We start from the raw sequence: 19351 nt of genomic DNA, 5'->3' as shown, positions 1-19351 counted from the left end.
GGTGCTCGCCACGTAAGAGCTTAAAAACTAACATAGAAAATGGGGAGAAGAGCCTCTGCACACAGAGAATTAAAACTTAGACGTTTGCCTTTTTATTGGCCACTTGGCTTGGAGAAAGAATTCCCAGTTTCTGTACTACTCAAACTTAATTAAACCCTGGGAAAGACATAATGGCATACCTTGGATACTCTACTTGACTACAAATGGCCTACCCTTTCTAGGTTAATGATATCTTCAGACCCTTAGCCAGAATCTTTCAGTGGTCTGGCAGACCAAACCTTCTCTTACGTACCTCAGTCTTCCATCTCTGCTCCAGCCATTATCGATCCCACCAATTTGAAAAATGAGATTTCCTTTTGTCCTCCTCTTCTTTTCAGCTCAGTGACTTTGCTCACATCACTTGCACTTCTTTTGGTGTCCTCTTTCATTTCTAAATATACATTGGTAAATTCACACTCAAGTTTCTAGTGTCAGTTCATATAACTTAACTTCATAACTTCTCTTTTGTCTTTGAACATTTATTTGTGCATGTGTGTGTGTGTATATGTGTGTATGTGTGTGTGCACACATGTGTCTTAGCCCTAGTACCTTTATATTAATGGATATTTATTGTGTGTGCTTCATGCTAGTCTCTAAGTTCTTGGTGCAGATAGAATATCTTATTTGTGTTTTTCTTGTCCCCACCACTATACCTTGCACTTGAACGGACACTAATTTAATGACGAAGAGGACAGATAAATATGCAAGCAAACAAAATCACTGAGGGTTTGAGTGCAAAGCTTGAGAAATTGAAATTCATCGTATAGCCATGGTGGGGAAAACTGTAGGAGGAAGATGTTTGGGCTTAACTCACATGCTAAGAAGTAAAATTAGAAAGAAGAAAAAAATTGAAGAAAAAAGAGAAACACGTGAATGGAGAAGAGAAGGAGGAAAATCAGCGGAGAAGCAGCAGCACAAATCTGCTCACTCATTTTGCAATAAAAACAACCGTCCTTTGCCTCTGGAGAATTGAGTAGTTTTTAGGAGACAGGAATGCTAGATGGCTTTCTTTAAAAATAAATAACTTCTGAGAAAGCTCTTCTGTAACCCCAGTCAGTAACAAGCATCACCAATGGTGTCACGTGGCATCCTGATCCTACAAGCATCCTGATGTTTGGATTGTCAGTTTTGGATTATTGTACTCTTATCTTTTCCAGGATCATGTCTACATGTGTCATTTGATGCCTGGAGCACAACTGAAGGAGGAGACGCCCTGGTATGGAATGCTAACAGAGGCATGCCTGGGTTCCTGGGAACTTACCCACTGGCCCTACCCTTCTGCAGTGGCACTAGCAGAAGTTGGGGGTAGCTTCAGCTTCAAGCGTGTTGCAGAGATCTTGAGAACATACATGTCTAGCAGACTCTCAGTTACCTTCATTCTTCTTTGAGCTGTCCTTCAAAGCATCATTTATGACAATACAATTATTGGAGCAAAGATACTTTTATGATCAATTCCAAGTTTTAGGAACCATGCTGGGAATTTGGCAAAGGAATTTTGTCTAGGGGAATCTTGGAGAGCTCTCAAGACAGTGTTCCTAATATAGGACCTCCATTCTCACTGCAGCTTGGACTGGATATAGGATTCTTAGCTCAGGTTCCCTTTTTTTTTTTTTCAGAGTGTTGGACTGGGCTGTTAAACAGCTGCTGTGTTTCACCAAGATGCTGGTGCATTTTATAGATGTGAGTCTTGTGTGTGTGCATGCACCAGTAAACAAACATGGGTATATTTAAAAACCAATATTAACACAGTGTTAAGACTGAAATCTTTGCAGTCAAATCAGGAAATTCCAAGGTTACTGAGTTGTAACAGTCTCCTCTTCGTCGCTAGCGTCTCCTGCATCTTGCTCCACAGCCCCCTGAATCCCAGGCTTCAGCTGGTGAGCACAAAGCCACTCTATGACCTAGCTGGGTTTTTAGAAGAGATTTAATTTTACATCTCAAATTCATGATAACAAATGGAATATGATTTAGAAGTACGGAAGGGAAACAAATAACGAGAGAGTCGGGAAAGGTGTTTCCATTAATAAGTCAAAAAGAGACAAGTCTACTTTTAGCTTCTGTTTGATGATCATTATCTGAACGGGAGCTAAGAGAGGAGCGGAAGTGCTCCTCGTCTTAGTCTCAGCACTCAATTGTTTAAACCTTCTCCACTCAAAAATAGGAAACCATTTTTCTTCAAAATTGGCTCCCATTGCCTTCCTTAATGAGGGCTACAGGCTTGCCAAATTTGAAGTTCACAGCTTCAGTCATTTTGAAGTGCAGAAGCACAGTTAAAACATTTTAATATTTTCTGTGATTTAAAGAAGAAGAAGAAAAAAACCCGCAACCTTTCCTAGGTGGGTGCGTGACAATAGGTGCTTGGATACATCGCGTCTAAATTTAGATTCGGTTGAGATCTCTGGGGTCTCAAGTGTTGGGTAGCCAACACAAATGACTTTTGCTCTATTCCTCTGTGCTGTCTGCTGGCTAACCTTCCATCTGATTCCCTCTTCCGAGCCATTATCTGGGCGGAGTGGATTGTCAACAGGTGCTGGTTGGCTGGGAGACAGGATCTGCTCAGCTAGGTACCTGATGCTTAGCTCGGCGGCCCACACGCCCCCTGCTTCAGTCGTACTTCTTACAGCAGTTCTCACTTCTGTTTCCCTGCTTCCAAAATCTTCTGAGAGTTGCCAAATAATAAGAGACAAATTGTGCAAATTAAATGTCAGGAAATGGTGCCTTCATCGGGGAGCTTTTTGCCATCCATGGTACAGCCAATTCCCTTCTCTAAGCCAAACCTTTCTCCAAATTGGAGTAGGGCTGATGAATTTCTTCCTTTTTTTTTTTTTTAAGTTAAAATAGGACAGCTGCTTATTTTCATTTTTGTTCATCTGGTAAAACCAGAAGGGGCCCAAAGAAGTCATTAATGTCCACTGTGTGAGGGCTCTAGGAAATGCGTTGAGGGTAGAATGCATGAACAGTATTGTTCACCATATGTAGGCTAGAAACATCCTTATGTTCAGGGTCCATGGGTAAAGGAAGGAGTGTGTTATAATTAACTGTATAGTACATATGGTGGACTGGAAAGTTTACTCCTTGGAGACTAGTTGAGTTATAAAATCAAACAAACAATGAAAACAGAGTCAATTAACAATAGCTCTATCGAGTGTTTGTCAGATAGCTCCTATGGCTCCTGTGGAAGCCCATGGGTCAGGAAGCATGAGCCTGGATCCCTATTTTTTTAGATCAGAAGGAACAGATTATCTCAAATGATGTTAGCAGACCCTGTTTCCAAGAGAGTAGCAACATGTGTTGGGAGGAGGGGGGTCCAAAAATGGGTAAAAGTGCCTCACTGTTGCTTTGCCAAGGACCACTAGAAAGCTCTAGACTGGGTTCTTCTCTCCAGAGGCCACGCCTATGACCTGAATCGCGTACCCACTCTGCACGTCCCGAGACCACGGGATCAGTAAGATCTAGACTGGAGTCCATTTTCTCTCTGCAGCTAATTTCCAGAGAGCCTTGCTGATTGGCTCTTTGATAACGAACAATTAAATTCTGGTGGGTAAATGTTGTCCTAAAGGGCAGCAAATACTTTAAAAACAGATCTGTTCAATTTTCCTCAAGTCAAGACAAGCCACTGTGCTCCTAAATCCTGTCCCTTCCAACCACAGCAGTGTGGGATTTTGTGAGGCAGCTAAGCAAATGGGCCTTTTAATGTGTTTTTTTTTTAAAAAAAAAACCCTTTCTTTCAGACATTTCTTGACATCAATTTAACAACTGTGAATATCTCATGTATATTAACAGGCTCATCTTCAACATGTCGCCTCTCAAGCCATGAAGATGGCTCACTGGCTAAAAGCACCACCTGCTCACACCTGGTGACAGAGTTAAACCCTGGAACCCACATAAAAGGGGAAGGAGAAAATAGTTCCAGAGCTGTCTTCTGACCCCCACACATTCGTCATAGCTCACGTGTATGTGTGTGTGCGAGTGCGCACGTGCATATGTGTCCACATGTGCAAACTGGCACACAGGCCAATAACAAAAATAAAAATAAAGTTTCAAAATGTAGCCTCTCCTTTTACACTGATGGTCGTGACACAGCTCACAATCTGATCACATCAATGGTTGCCCACAGCCCTTAGGAACATCTAACACATCTTCGGTGACTTGGGCTCTCTACATCTTTTGTTCTCCCCCCTCATCTTCCTTTAGTCTGTGTATGTCCTGCCCTCACGTTATGTTAGCGTGATAGAAGTCTTCAGTTTCCAGAGATTCTGGGTGCTTTCTTAGCCTCTCTGGTCTCCTTTCCCCCACACCCACCATCCTCATCTAGCCTTCCTGAATCCGTCTTCATATAATGCACAGACACTTTGGGCACATCACCTGGGAAACTCACCAGACTTGTCTCTGTGCACTTGGGTGTCTGCTTAAGTGAGTGCTTCTCCACAGCACAACTGTGATCCTAGGGCCTACTACCTCTACATTGTCACCTTTGAGGTTCTGCACTAAGCTTTGCATGAACTGGACACTCAATGAGCATTTGCTGGACAGTCACATGATTAATTTCTTATTCTAAATACTAAGATTAGATAGGGATTCATCTAAAATTCCTTTTTTTTCCCCTTAGTGGTTAACTTTGGAGGCTTCTCTCCTTGCTAGTTTGCCTTCAGTTGGTTCTGTTTTTTAACCTTTGCCCCCCCTTTTTTTCTCTCAAAGTCTCAGAGAGACCTTTCGACTGAAATGTTAAGACTGTAAAGAAATAAAAAGCTCCGTGGAGTCCAGGTTTGCTGCTTATTGTATCCACACCCTTGGGTTTCTTTGCAAGCATCACCAGCTCCTACATAACGTTTGGCTCACAGAAAATATTAACCCCTGAGCTATGTGTGGCTGCTTCAAATAAAGTTCAGTCATATAGTGATGTCTTGTATCACCAAGATGTGTGTGAGCCTCCGAGAGGGTGGCAGACAGAGCTCACATGCTGCAGGTGCTGTGGCTTAATCAGCTCTGATGAGATGGCTTTGGCTAGGTAGGGCATGGAGTCCCTGGAGTTAGGCAAAGTCACCTTACCTTGTGCTTTCTGCCGACCGTGACACTTGATGTGTCTACCACTCTGGCCTTCTTTCGATTTTCATTATTCTATTACAGTGCTGAACAAATGCTTTTTTAGGTCAAAACATATTAGCATTGTAGATTAATTTCAGTCAAGGATGCAGCTTAAAAGGAGCGGGGGGGGGCAATACAACAGTGAAGAAATTGAATTACCACACAAATAGCCATCTTCATGAAGGAGAAATGTACAGATTCAAAAGAAATGGTAATTTCATGGGGGAATTATATGGATGGTGGTCTGAAGCTATTTATAGCTAGCAACAGGAATGAGATGGGGCAATCTTAGGCTATTTTTCTCTCTGTCTCTGTCTGTCTGTCTGTCTGTCTGTCTCTCTCTGTGTGTGTGTGTGTGTGTGTGTGTATGAGAGAGAGAGGAAGGAAGGAAGGGAAGGAAGAAGAAAAGAATGGAGACAGAAAGAAGGATAGGAAAAGAGAAAGGGAGAGAGACAAAGACAGAGAGACAGCTCAGGTACCAAGGCAATGTGGACAATGACACTAGCAAGGTCCACTCTCTTTAAAAAGTTTTTTGATTAATGTTAACTATACTGTGTTGAGTTGAGTGCATGTGTGGAGGGCAGAGGATGACTTTAGTGAGTCGGTTCATGGCTTCGGCTTTGCTGAGGCAGGGTCTCCCCTGTTTCGGCTGTTGTGCTCTGCACACTCGCCTGCCAGCTTCTGGCTTATCCTCCAGTCTCTGCTAACCGTTTTACTCTAGGAATGTTGAGTCTGCAGATGCATGCCACTGCATCCAGAGTTTCCAGGGGCTCTGGCGACTGAACATGGACTTGGGACTTCAGGCTTTTGTGGTTAGAGCCTTTACCTGCTGAGCCATTTCCCCAGCCCTTATGCCCTGGTTTCTTTAACTTCTGGCTGCTATAAACTCTCAGGCTAGGTTACAAATATTAACTGCTTAATCTTACATCACTGGATCTTTCTGCCAATGGGTGTCACACAAATAAGACATGAGAGGCTGCTCTGTAGCTCTGTATTTGTGGGGCACATACTTTCTCAGTCTTCCCCTCCCCCTCCTCCCAAATTGGAGGGTAGCATTGCCCTTGATCATTTTTCTCTTGATTTTAAAACAGAAAAAAAATATCTGAGTTACTCTGCTCAATTTTTCTGTCCTTTTCACTCATCTGGTTGCTGCAGTATTTTCCTCCTTGGATGGCTATGCAAGCTATGAAAGTTTCCCAGGTGAAGAAAAGCCAGTGGGGGAAATGGGCAGAAAGGCTGGCTGATGACCAGAGTAGATGCGCCCAGTATTTAGAGTCTTAATTTCAGGCACTTGAGAGTGCTGCTACTGGAGTGTAGGAACCAGCTGGCACTAGCAAACGTGTGAAGATACACTGATGGAGGGGGGCAGAGAAGGTTTGTGGGTGTGTTTCAAAGACTGTCGAATGCGACTGTCTTAATTTCCCTTATTCATCTGCTTTGGTGCTTGCAGCAATTTGAGAGGGTCAATTTCTTCTCGCTCCAACACATTTGGCGAAGTGTGCCGATCCTGTGTCACTTGGGCGGCCTTCTGCAGCATTGGATGTTGTATTCTGTTTGTATCAGGACGTCCTCTCTTAGAGGCCAGCGCAAAACATAATGTGGCTCCATCTGGGGCTCGGGTTTGACAGAGATGGAGATGGAAGCCAGGGAGTCACAGACAGGAGAAGAGTCAAAGGCGATAGTGACATGTGATGTGAGAGCTGACTGAGGCAGGAAGGGAAGGGGGCAGGGAGAAAGGAAGACCGGCAGGGAAGGAGGGAGAGAGGGGAGGTAGTAAAGGTGGAGGCGAGGGGGAGACACACACACACACACACACACACACACACAGAATGAATCTGAATATGACACATAGAGAAGTGTATATGGATAAGTGAAATTTGGAAAAAAAAAAAGAGAAGAAAGAAGAGCAGGCAGCCAGAATGGAGGAAGACAGAAAAGAGAATAGAATGTGAGGAACTGGGGAAGAGGGATGAAGATGGGGAAAAGAAGGAGGAGGGGCTTAAAGCATAGGCCACAAAGACCCAGTCTTGGTATTTGTGTGCTCTGGGCTATTTTGGTCCCCCATGTTTCACCCCATATGTATATGATATTTTATTAACAAACCAAAGACTTGTAACTCTTCAGTTACGTGCACCGAAGCATAGTGAGTTGAACATTCATAAAATCTCAAAACTCTGAAAAAAATGTATACAAGTCAACCATATTTTGTGTACCACGTTTTCTTCAGAAATGTTTTCTAGGGGTAAATTTCACAAACTGGGTTCCGATTTCCCTGAGCGAGATCAGTGGAGATAGTTCATTCTGGAGAAATCTTAATTCTCTTTCCAAGAACCTGTCTGTGTTGTGTCTGGCTCTTGTAGGCACTGTCTGGGCACCAGGGGGTGCCAAAATTGTGGTTGGTTTAGGGTGCAACATTCCAAAATGGACTCTATACCAGGCCATTTTTATGTTTTTTCTGTTAATGGTTATTTCAGAAGATCAGTAAATACTGTGTATGGATTATTTATTCTTCTTTGTGCCACCACTTGAAAGTAGAACTCTCTCCTTTCATCATAATGGAAGAAATAGAAAAAAAAGGAGTTGTTAAAACTAATGTAATCTTTCATTAATGCTCATAAACCAGCCAATTCCCTAACCCGTACAGTAAAGGAGGTTGCCTTTTCTGCAAGAGAGTGAAAGGCACTCAGGTTGAAAAGGAGCCAAATAATGACGATGATGATGACACTGGTCCTCACTGTACCACTGATGATGGCCATGACTACCGCTGGGAACCAAGCTACCCTGACTGCTGCCCTGGAGAGGAATCCACTTCTTCCATCATCTTGGCTCAGTAAATATTTGGTGGTGGCTCCATTGTTTACAATTTCCCCTTCTGTCTATGTAAAAGTTTTTGAATGTTCTAGTCTCCACCTTCTTGAAGAACTCACTTTTCTCATAGAACTCATTGCTTTGTCTGTCACAGACACACATTCAATGTTATAAGTTGGCCAGGACGGGATGTGGTACAAGAAAACCTCCACGGTCCCCTCCCTTTGTCTGTTGCAGAACTGAGGTGTGGAATATCTGGATGTGCAGAGGGAACATAACACCTCTCTTTTTATCAGACAAACCAGGAAACCCTAAAATCTTCACTATTTGTTTTTCTTTCTTTTTCTTTCTTTTTTTCTTTCATTTCTTTTCTTTTTGAGACAGGGTTCCTATGTGCACCCTTGGCTTTCCTGGACTTGAGTTGTAGACCAGGCTGGCATCAATTTTACAGAGAGCCACCTGCCTCCGCCTCTCTGAGTGCTGGGATTACTGTTATAAGAATGATGACTGTGCCACACAACGTAGTGGGAGAGAGGGGAAGGCACTTAGGACAGAGAGAGAGAGGGGGGGGGGAGAGAGAGAGGGGGAGAGAGAGAGGGAGAGAGAGTGTTTTTTTGCATGTTCCCCCATCCATCCCTTGGGCAGTGTAATGAGGCAATTTAAAAGCATCCTGATGGGGAGCTTGGAGGTCCAGATGGGGGCATCATTCTCTTGGGTAAAAGAAGTAACTCAGTCACAGGCCTGATTCCAAGGTATCTTAAATGGCACATGGGGACTAGAAACAAGTCAGTAGGCGCTGACCAAATGGGTCATTATGCACTAGTCAGGGACTGAGGGCAGACACCCAAGCAGACATGATTTAACCTAGTACTAGGGTTTTTGACATGCGGGAAAGAGAGAGAGGAAACTGTGTCGGTAGAAGAGGGCATCTCACCCAGGGAAAGGAGCTGAAGGGCGGTCGGCAAAAAAGGCCAGCTGTTGTCTCGTACACCAACCATTGTTGGATGCAGGGATACAGCAGTCAGTGGACCAGAAAGCAAATCTGTTTCGGGCAGGCATAGAAGGGATCCGGATGCGCCAAGACAACAGGAGAGCCGACCACGTTCCATGGCACCGAAGTTATAATAATGACGAATGCCACTGCAACGTAATCGGTATAAAGGAGGTTTATTGTGAGAAAGGGGGTGGGGGAGAGCGCCGAGGAGGGGGGCTCCCATGAAAGAGAGGGAGAGAGAGCAGGTGACAGAGAGAGTGAGCACAATTGTGAGAGAGTAAGAGAGGCTGCTGGAGTCCTTTTACCAGGCACACACCTAGCGGTGGTAGCAGGCGATGACGTCAGAGGTTGCTAGGCCCCCAAAAGGCAGGATAATGGAACTGCCTATACACTAACAATCACGGGCTTGCACTTTAATGAGGGAAACTGAAGAGTGGGAAGAGGTGAAGGGGAGAGCGACAGAGGCCACTCTTCAGTAGAGATTGTATAGCTACAAATTTCTATCCAATGCAGATACTTTTCTTTTTGACACAAATTAAACATTTTCCTTCTATGAATATTTGCTAGTTGGCATCATAAGCCAAAAAATAAAGTCAAGTGAAGACATCCCACACCTACTTCTGTCATCCAAACACTGGAGAATCTTGAGCCATGTTGAGCTCTACAGTTCAGTATTAAAGCTGGACAGTGTTCAACAGCCACCTGGCCGACACTTTATTTTCATGACAACACTAATGGGCTGTATTATTTGGGGACCTTAAGGTAACCCCAGTTCACATAGGGTTTTGGATAGTCAAGAACATTTTATAATAAGATCCTGCTGAGTAGAAGAAAGAGAGAGAGAGAGAGAGAGTCAGCATTTATTTTAGCTAGCAACAAAGGATACATGCATTTAATGAGAGGGGTAGGGAAGAAAACATAAGCATCTTGTATTTAAATAGCATAGAGGACGGATGGCGCTTTCAGTGCTCTTTGAAGGTGCAGCATCTCAAGATAGACTCTGTAAGTGGAGATATTTTAAGGTTTCTTCTGGTAATGACTTTCAGAAGATCATGAAAGGATCTGTGGCTCTCGCTACTCTTCCCGCATCACTGGAGCTCTGCTATTATCAAAGCAGAGAAACAGAAGAACAAGTGTTGAAGGCCAGGGTATTCTCTAATGCATGTGTTCCCTAGAGGGCCTTCTGGATTGAGCCCTAGCATTAACTGGTGGTACGAACTTGGACACACCCTCCCACACCTTTGGCCTACACCTTCTCATCTGTACAGTGACTTCATAATACTCTGGTGATCTCTCTGTTCCATGCCACCAGACTCTTCTATGATCCTTAGTCAGGTTGTTGGTGCTGGGCCCCAGAATTAATTTTGGTTCTCTAAAGCCCTTCCGTTCTTTGTTTCCTGCATCTTTTCTCACCTTGGCACAAAGGTACAAATTTGTAAAAATAAATAAATAAAATGATGATGATGATGATGACCATACAGTCACCAAATAACTTTTCCTTTTTGAATTTTAAATTTTTTTTCTTTGGTTGCTTTATGTCTTCTATTTATTTCTCTTCAATGAGCATAGAGGGTAATAGACAGATATGTCAAAGTTCCTATGCTTTAAAGTGACCTCAAATTACAGTTTCTAAACAGAAGGAGGGATTAGAGAGATGGCTTTACCATTAAGAACACTTCCTATGCAAGCATGAGCAACAGACTTGGAATCCCAGAAAGCATAAAGTAAGATGGGCATTGTCCACTCATCCTTCTATCCCCAGCACTGAACTGGGGTAGAGATGGCTGGGGGTTTGCTGGCTGCCAGCCTAGCTGAAAAATATTAAGTTCAGTTTCACCAAGAGACTCTGCCTCAAAGGAATAGGGTAGAAAGTGATAGAAAATATCTGATCCTGCTCTTGGGCCTACCATGCATATGGCACATCCACACACACACATGTACACACAACACATGTCCTGTTCAAACATGCACATATGTATATACAACATGTCTCTCTCTCTCTCTCTTTCTCCCTCTCTCTCTCTCTCTCTCTCTCTCTCTCTCTCACACACACACACACACACACACACACACACACACACACACACACACGAAAAAAGTTTAAAAAAACAAAACAAAAAGAAGAAAAAAGAAAAAGAAAAGAGAAAAACACATGGTCATGGTACCCAGAATAAATCAGATCTTTCCCTGGGGGAAGAGCATCTCATACCTGCAGCTTTCATGAAGACTTTGGAAGGAACATATCCCCCAAAGGAAATTCTTTTTCCCATTAAAATGTCTAGAGTAGTGTGAACTGCTTTATGTGTCTGTGTATTTCTTCCCCTATGTGACACCAGAATTGATTCAGAGAAATGGCTGTACCCTCAGTACATAATAAACATCTCCAGGAGAGCCTAGGAGGATGGGCAGAAGCAGGGAGGAGATGAAGGAAAATCAATTGCTTGGCGTTGACAACTTCTTCTTGTAATAACACTATTCTGTCACATTGCATTAGCAGCACTTTGCAATTGTATGTGTTTTTGCTAACAGGCTGTAAAAGTGTAATCATATGAGCACTGAATACATTGTATTAGTGGGAATGATTCGAGGAGATGTGTGCTTTATTATACCAGTATGGTGCATAATATGTTGCTCACTGAAGTGAAACTCATCATTTTGGTGCAAGAATATTTATTATTTGTTTGTTTGTTGTGGCATTAGTACCTTTCTGGATATATATATATATATAAAATTTTTTGTTCTTTTTTTCTTCTCATCTATCTCTCCCTTCATTCTTTATATCTGAGGAGCAGCATGTCCCTGAACAGTGGGATTTGAAAAAACAGTCACCCAAAGTACCAAATTCTCACACATCTGAGAAAGTAATGGCTCTGCTTCGGTTTCCTGACACCATCTGTCATGCTAATGGGATTGCTACTGCCTAGCATCCTCTGCAAGGAAAGTTGAGGCCACAAAATCAGAGGAGTTTCCCACTTGTAAGTCAGTGGTGTATCCTTAAGCAGGAAGCATGTGCTGAGGAAAAGTTAGCCAAAATTAGAGACAGAGTAAAAGAGGGTGTGCAGGATCCATCGGAATGGAGTTCTTGGCTTTAAAGAATTTTACAGGAATATATTTCACCCAGGCTTGCACTGAGAGCGATTTAAGATGGAGTATTCCCTGGCTTACCCAGTAAACACTAAGTCTACATTGACCTTTTCCCTCTCCCCCAGGTGTGCACACCTTCTCTCTTCCATTAGAGTATCCGCCCTTCATCCCAGAGACTGTGCACTATGCAACTTCTTTCTCCGCTAACACTTGTCAACAGCAATCAATAAGAAGTTCTTCCTCATCTGGATTAACTGCAATTGGCATCTGTCTGTACTTGAATCCGTTTACTAGTGTTGCTGACATTCAGGTATGCTTGCCTGGGCAGCTAGCAAGGGTCCTCCCACAGTGATCGCTATGGCTTTGCAGGGTGGGGGTGGGGGGTTGAGGGGAGTTGAGGAGTTGTCAGTCTTTGGCTGCTTCCTGGGGCCACATCAGTCATTTGCTACCAGATAGTGAAGTATTAGTATTTGGCCACTAGACCCAGAAGATCAAAGAAAGTTTCCTGCAGAGGAGAAACTTGGGGGACTGGCCTACCTTGTGGGACAAAGTGGAGTGATCAACTTTATATAGTTTATGTAGGGCCCTGGTGGTGGGAAAGGTGGGCAGTTTTTCCTGATGGTCAGTGTCACCACATTAAAAACAAGCTCAAGGTAGAGTTTGCTGGTGCCCATCCTTTTGGAGATGTCCACAGGGCTGTTGCCAAGAAGCTGGTATTTCTGTCTATCAGGGAAGCAATTTTCTTTACACACATTAAATGCCATATTAATCAAGATTTCTCTGAAGAGTTTGAGGGCCATCAAACTAGTACCTGAGTTTGAATATTGTTCTACAGTGAACAAACTTTACATATTTTTAGTTACTTGTTTCAGGATTAACTTTGACAGCATTTAGATGACTAAAGCTTTGCTATCTATAAATTACATTTGTACTTAGCATGACTATAGACATAGTTTTGAGAATATTAAAGACTTTGATCATTTATAACATGACTGACCATTAACTATCACTTGTCAATTATCTTGAACAGTTTACAAGTTAGTAGCATTTGCTGGGCATGGTGGTGCATGCCTGTAATTCCAGCACTTGGGAGGCAGAGGCTAATGGATCTCTGTGAATTTGAGGCCAGCCTGGTCTACAAAGAGAGTTCAAGACAGCCAAAGCTGTTACACAGAGAGATCCTGTCTTGAAAAACCAAACCAAAACAAACAAGTTAGCAGCTTTTTATAAGATTAGGATTTTAGCCTTAAAAAATTGGATTGAAGATGATAGCATTCAGACATATCTACTGCCAGCCCCAGGAACCTGGAGACAGCAGGGTACATCATCACCAGCCTCTAAGCTGAGACACATTTCTGACTGTTGTTGCAAACCAATGTGCACTCCCTGCGCATGCGCTGGGTCACCTTCCAAAAAGACTCCTTTCCTTTCCCCCTCTTTCTCCCTGCCTCCCCCAGAGACAGTCTCTGTAACCCCTTCCTTAATGAAACCTCCCACATGGGACCTGTCTCATGTGGTGTGACTTTATCAATCCTTCTGGTAGCTCCACCTCCTAGATCCCAACAGAAGACCCTTAAGCATCAAAATAAAACTTTAAAACTGCTGGGCATTGGTGGCGCATGCCTTTAATCCCATCACTCAGAGGCAGGCGGATTTCTGCGAGCTCGAGGCCAGCCTGGTCTATAAAGTAAGTCCAGGACAGCCAAGGGTACACAGAGAAACCCTATCTCAAAAAACCAAAATAAAATAAAAATAATAAATAAATAAAAAATAAAAAACATTAAAACCATGAATGCAGTCCACAGAGAGACTGAAACCTCATTTTCCTGATTTAAAAAAAAAAGTTAACCTTTACAAGAACTATCTTTATATAACTCAGTTTATCCAAATACCCAAAGCTTAACAAAGTTAGCAAAGACAAAACAGCTAGATCGACAGCATCAAGTCAGTTTCGGATAAACCTTAGGAATTCAGAAACCTTAACCATCAAACGTATGCTGTTTCTTATAAAGTATTTTAGAAGCCCGGTGTTGAACACAGTTAACAAAGACATAAGTGTGTACACATACATCTCGAAGCCCATTTTTGTCAATCTGAGTTGACCTTTATAACCTTAGGAATTCATAAACCTCACCCAAACATTTGTCATTCGTATATACTATTTTTCATAAACAAGAATTGAATCCAATATGTGTGTGTGTGTGTGTGTGTGTGTGTGTGTGTGTGTGTGTGTGTGTTATGCTGGGTCAAATTAAGATTACCTATTCATAGACCTTAACTATCAAACCTTCTATTACAAGTTTTTGAGCTAACTTTTTTTGTTACATATTTTATATCATTTTTATACCATACCTAATGAAACTTATAAATCCTAAGATATAGAAAGCTTACACAGCAGTCTTACAAATCTGGAGATAAAACAGCGTTTATACTTCAGCAAATGCTTTAGAGGTCTAAGGTAGGAGCAGGTATTTAGCAAGTTAAACATCTGTGATTACAGTTAGCCATTTTCAAAGACAGTAAACAGAGCCAAGAAGATCAGTATGAGATAAGCAGTGGTAGCCTCTATTAAGAATAGTTTACCTCTTAGCTGTTTTTTAAGCACATGATGTTTTTCCTGGGCTGTTCTGTTTTGCTCTCCTCCTTCCTGTCAAAGAGTCAGGTGGTCAGACTGACTGTATTAGTCACTGTTTCATTGCTGTGAAGGCACACCATGGACAAAGCAACTCCTAATAAACTAAAGCATTTATCTGAGGATTTGACCGCAGTTTCGGAGGTTAGTCTATTATCATTAGGGCAGAGGGCACAGTGGCTTGCAGGCAGACATGGCGTTGGAGATGTAGCTGAGAGACCTACATCCCGATGTGCACAGCCCACCCGCAGCCATGTACTTCCCCCGACAAGGACACACTTTCTAATCCTTTCAAAGAGTTCTGCTTTCTGGTGACTAAGCAGTCAAATATATGAGCCTATGGTGGCCATCCTTATTACCACCACAGTTACTTTAGAGGAAGCATTAAACAAGGCTTGGGTAATATTCAAACTCCAGAGCCAGATTTTTGCAATAGAATAGAACAGCATGTGATGATTCCTAATATTGTCCATACCCAAAAGGCATTTGAATCTCTGTAAGACTCCATCTAGTCATCAGGAAAGGCATGAGAGCAAAGAGCAAGGGTGGTTTAGACCTTAAGTTTTTGAGAGTGCAAAGTAGAGAAAGCCTAGAGATAGGGGGTTTTCCAGATAATTTCCTTGTGTGGTTGTGAAAGTTGTCATAATCTATGAGAATCTGAAAATTGACTATGCCATTTTCTGGCCATCGAAACTGATTGTCTACTTTGTACTCAGGCCCAGCTGTTTGCTCTAATACAGCAAAGAGGATTAATGAAACCTCTGGGTCCAAGGAAGGCAGAGTTTAGAGAAGGCAAGCGTGCGTGCAGAGTTGATGAGTCTAAGAGAGCCCATGGTTAACTCGGGCTCCAGCAGGCAAGCCGGAGAGGCAGACACAGCTCCATGAATGAGCTGAGAAACAAATCAAATGGGGAGGGAGCCAGAAGCAGAGCAAGGAGGTGGAGCAGTCCCAGGTGAAGGGGTTGGGTCACAACTAGAAATTCTGCCAGGAGAGGATTCCAATAGCGTAGGAATGGAGACACAGGGAGTGAGATGAGATAAGGAGTCTGTCCCGGGGCTGGAGAGATGGCTCAGTGGTTAAGAGCACTGCCTGCCCTTCCGAAGGACCTGGGTTCAATTCCCGGCACCCACATGGCAGTTCACAACTCTCTGTAGTTCCAAGATCTGACACCCTACACCAATGTACATAAATTAAAATGAAATAAAATATTTTGGAAAAAAAAAAAGGAGTCTGTCCCACGGGACAGAGTTTCCATCCAAGGGTGTCCCCAAGGGGATCTGAATCACAATGGAGAGGTGTCCTTTTCCATGTTATGAGCAGTCAGAGGGGGCAAAGGCACCAGTGCCTGGTGCACTGGGACAGTTTTGTAGTAGGATCCAGGAGTGGAGAGAGAAAGAACAGGCAACCCTAAGAGAGACACTTACTGAGAAGACCAGGAGAGACAAGTCATTAGAGCAGGTAGAGGAGAAAGAGGACTTTAGAATTTGAAGTCAAATATGTTGGGTAGAAGAAGCCAGCAGACAAAAATGATCCATCCTTTAGGAGGGCCAAATCAGCAACTTGCGTCAGTTAGAAGGGATCAGGCCCTTTGGAAAGGAGGCCCATGTTCCTCTCCTGGGTTTTGGCACTAGATGTAAGCAAGGGAACACTAAAGAAACCACCAAAAAGGCCACCCTGTAGTTAAGGGGAAGGATTTTATTGAGAGAGTGAGACAGACAGACACAGACACACACACACACACACACACACACACACACACACACACACACACACAGAGAGAGAGAGAGGGAGGGAGGGAGGGAGGGAGGGAGGGAGGGAGAGAGAGAGAGAGAGAGAGAGAGAGAGAGAGAGAGAGAGAGAGAGAGAGAGAGAGAGAGAGAACAGCCAGAGTTACCTGGAAAAATCCAGAGTAGAGAGAAAAAGAAGCAGACAGGCCACTGCCAGGGCTAGATATGCGGGGCATGGAAAACACATGTGGTGGTTGGGATTGTGGGGGGGCGGTGTTAAGGAGAACAAATCGCCTGTGAACTGGAATAGTCTGGGAGCCAGCTTAGTGGAAGAGATGAGAAGGGGCAGGACAAGTGAGAGGTGCTTTGATATTCAAAATAGGTACATGCGAACAGAGACCAAAGGAGTCTGGGGGTTAGCATCACGGGCTTTGCTATGTAAGGACTGGTACATGTCAAGGGAAGTGGCCCTTTTTGGCAGGCAGAAACCCATCTCACAGGTTCCCTAGGAATACTTTCATCTCTTCCGACAGCAGTCCTTCTGCACGACAGCCTGAGCTATGAGCCAGGACAGGTGTGACCTTGTAAGTGGATTCTCCCCTCCTGTCCTCTTTCTCTATATTTGCTTTCTGGGTGACACAAGATGATCAGCTTTCTTTTCTGCCATGCATCTACACCATGATGTACCGCCATTACCCTAAGGGGTCATGGGCTGAAACTTTAAACAAAGTAAAGCTGTTCTTCTTTGAAGCCGTTTGCCTCTGATAATTCGACATAGCAATGTCACTCATCTATCAAGTGACAGCCACCTTCAGCTCTAGGGTTCTACTTCAACAGTGCCACTTACTAAGTGGCAAGCAGTATTCCTAGCTTCTTTGGAGGTATTAATTTATTAAACCCTCATGGTCTCATTATGAGGTACACTTCTTAGCGGACTTTTCTATTGTAGTGATAAAACACCATGACAAAAACAAATTAAAGAAGGAAGGTTTTCTTTTGGTATTGAGGTTCTAGAGGAAAAAGAATGCCCCATGGTGGGCAACAGTGCAGCAAGCAGCAGGCATGTTGGCAGAAGCTGCTGCTGAGAGCTTGGCGTCTTATGTTTAAGACTTATCTCCCCACGGCTTCTCTTCTTGAGAGTCCACATTGCATTCTCCATAGCTCCAGCCAGCTGTGAGCACATGTCCCTCTCAGTTCCCTCAGAGTGGGTTCTCAGCAGAGCAGAGGCGGACAGTGAGCTGTGAGTTCCGATACATCGGACAAGACTTCTGCTAAGTGACAATCCGAAAGATGCGACAACAACACGCTGATTCTGTAACAGGCCTGCCTTGTGTCCATCATTTATGCTTCCTTATTAAAAAGAACAATGATATCTATCTTAATCTTCCACGTAGCATTTAATTGTGACTCAGTTATCGGATATAAATAATTCCAGGCGCTTTAATGTTACAAGTCCCTGGTGTGGAATCTCTAACTAATGAGGGATGGCAGGTGGTCTGTACTTGAGCTTCACCATCTTGTACTAGCACTTTCCGTGATAAGTAACCCGGCCTTCCATGTGTGCAACTCCCCAGGTGGCTCTCCAGGGAAATACAGGAAAAATGGTAACATCTTCAAAACCATGACAAGATTTGTGGAGAGCTGAATGCCTGTGCCACATTTGAAGCTTTTGATTGCTGTTGTCTGATCAGGCAGGGCTGGCAAGCTTGGGTTGGTACAAACTAATAATGAACTCTATAGATTTGGGCTCCCTGTGTTCTTGATTCCAAATGGTTACTTTTTCCCCCATAGTGGACAGGAAGCATTCAAGAAGGTGAATGAGGATTGATCCATTATTTTGACTTGGCAACAAGTTGGGAATGACCCAGAAGTAGCACCCGATAGTTCATTAATAAGAGGCCTTGATGCTTGCAAAGAAAAGATGCAGGATCTCAGTGAAAACATGTTACAGTGTTTTTATTAAAAAGACACAGAGCATCTCTAGTGGATGCAAGGCCCACATCTTTCCTTGACACTTTGGGGGTTGCATAGCTTCAAACTCATTTTTCCTTGATTCCATTTAGATACAGAAATTACAGAGCTGACTGCACTGACAACTTCCTTCAAAGCAAAAACAGAAAACAAAAACAAAAACAAACAAACAAACAAAAAAACCAAAGGAACAAAAACAAAAAACAGACGTAGGAATCTTGGGAAGATCAGAAGCAATCTGTGCTACTCCAGGCAGTCAGCCTTGGAGCTCAAGGGATGGCTAGACACTTAGCACTGAAGCTGAGCTTTCATCCACCAATTAGACCATTGACTGGAAACCTTCTGGTCATCAGGAACTTTGGAGCCAGTGCATATTTGCCTGTCTTTGCCAAGGAGGGAGTCCACTAGAGTCTAAATCCTGGCTCAGATGGCCAAACCGTAGCAATGTTATATGTAAATGCCACTGGGGTCAGGGTGTTTACTCCCCAAATTCCTGTCCAGCAGCATGTTTAGAAGAACCAGAGTATACGGGACACTGCAGAAACCTCACTTTTTTTCCCTAACCATTTCCAGACAATTTTTATACACTGTTTACATGTTTATAAGCTGTCTACTGGTTACATTCCCCACCCTCGTTGCCTCGTTGCTGGGGCTCGGTCTGGTGCTCCCTCCCTGAACCTGCTGGGCTGCTTCAGAATGCACTGCTTCTCCAGGCACAATGCTTGCTTCTGCAGACAGCCTCTTTTTAACTCTCATCTCAGGGGGACTCAGGTTAGGGCACAGCCCATGTTCCTCCTGTTTTCGGACCAGCTCTTTCTTCAGATGTCTTTGTAACCTGCACAGGTCTGTGCTTATTTTTAACATTCAGTGATGTAAATTTTGCTCAGGAAAGTGATCACTGGCTACATCCTAATTGTGATTCTTGAGAAGCCAGAACTTCAGAAATTTATTTCCAATTATAGGGATCTTCTGAGCCCACTTCAGTGACATTTACCTAAGCCTTTAAAAATA

Source organism: Acomys minous (genome assembly GCF_964271855.1).
Source record: "Acomys minous genome assembly, chromosome: 4".
Classification (NCBI taxonomy): Eukaryota; Metazoa; Chordata; class Mammalia; order Rodentia; family Muridae; genus Acomys; species Acomys minous.
Note: the sequence above shows the minus strand (reverse complement) of the source record.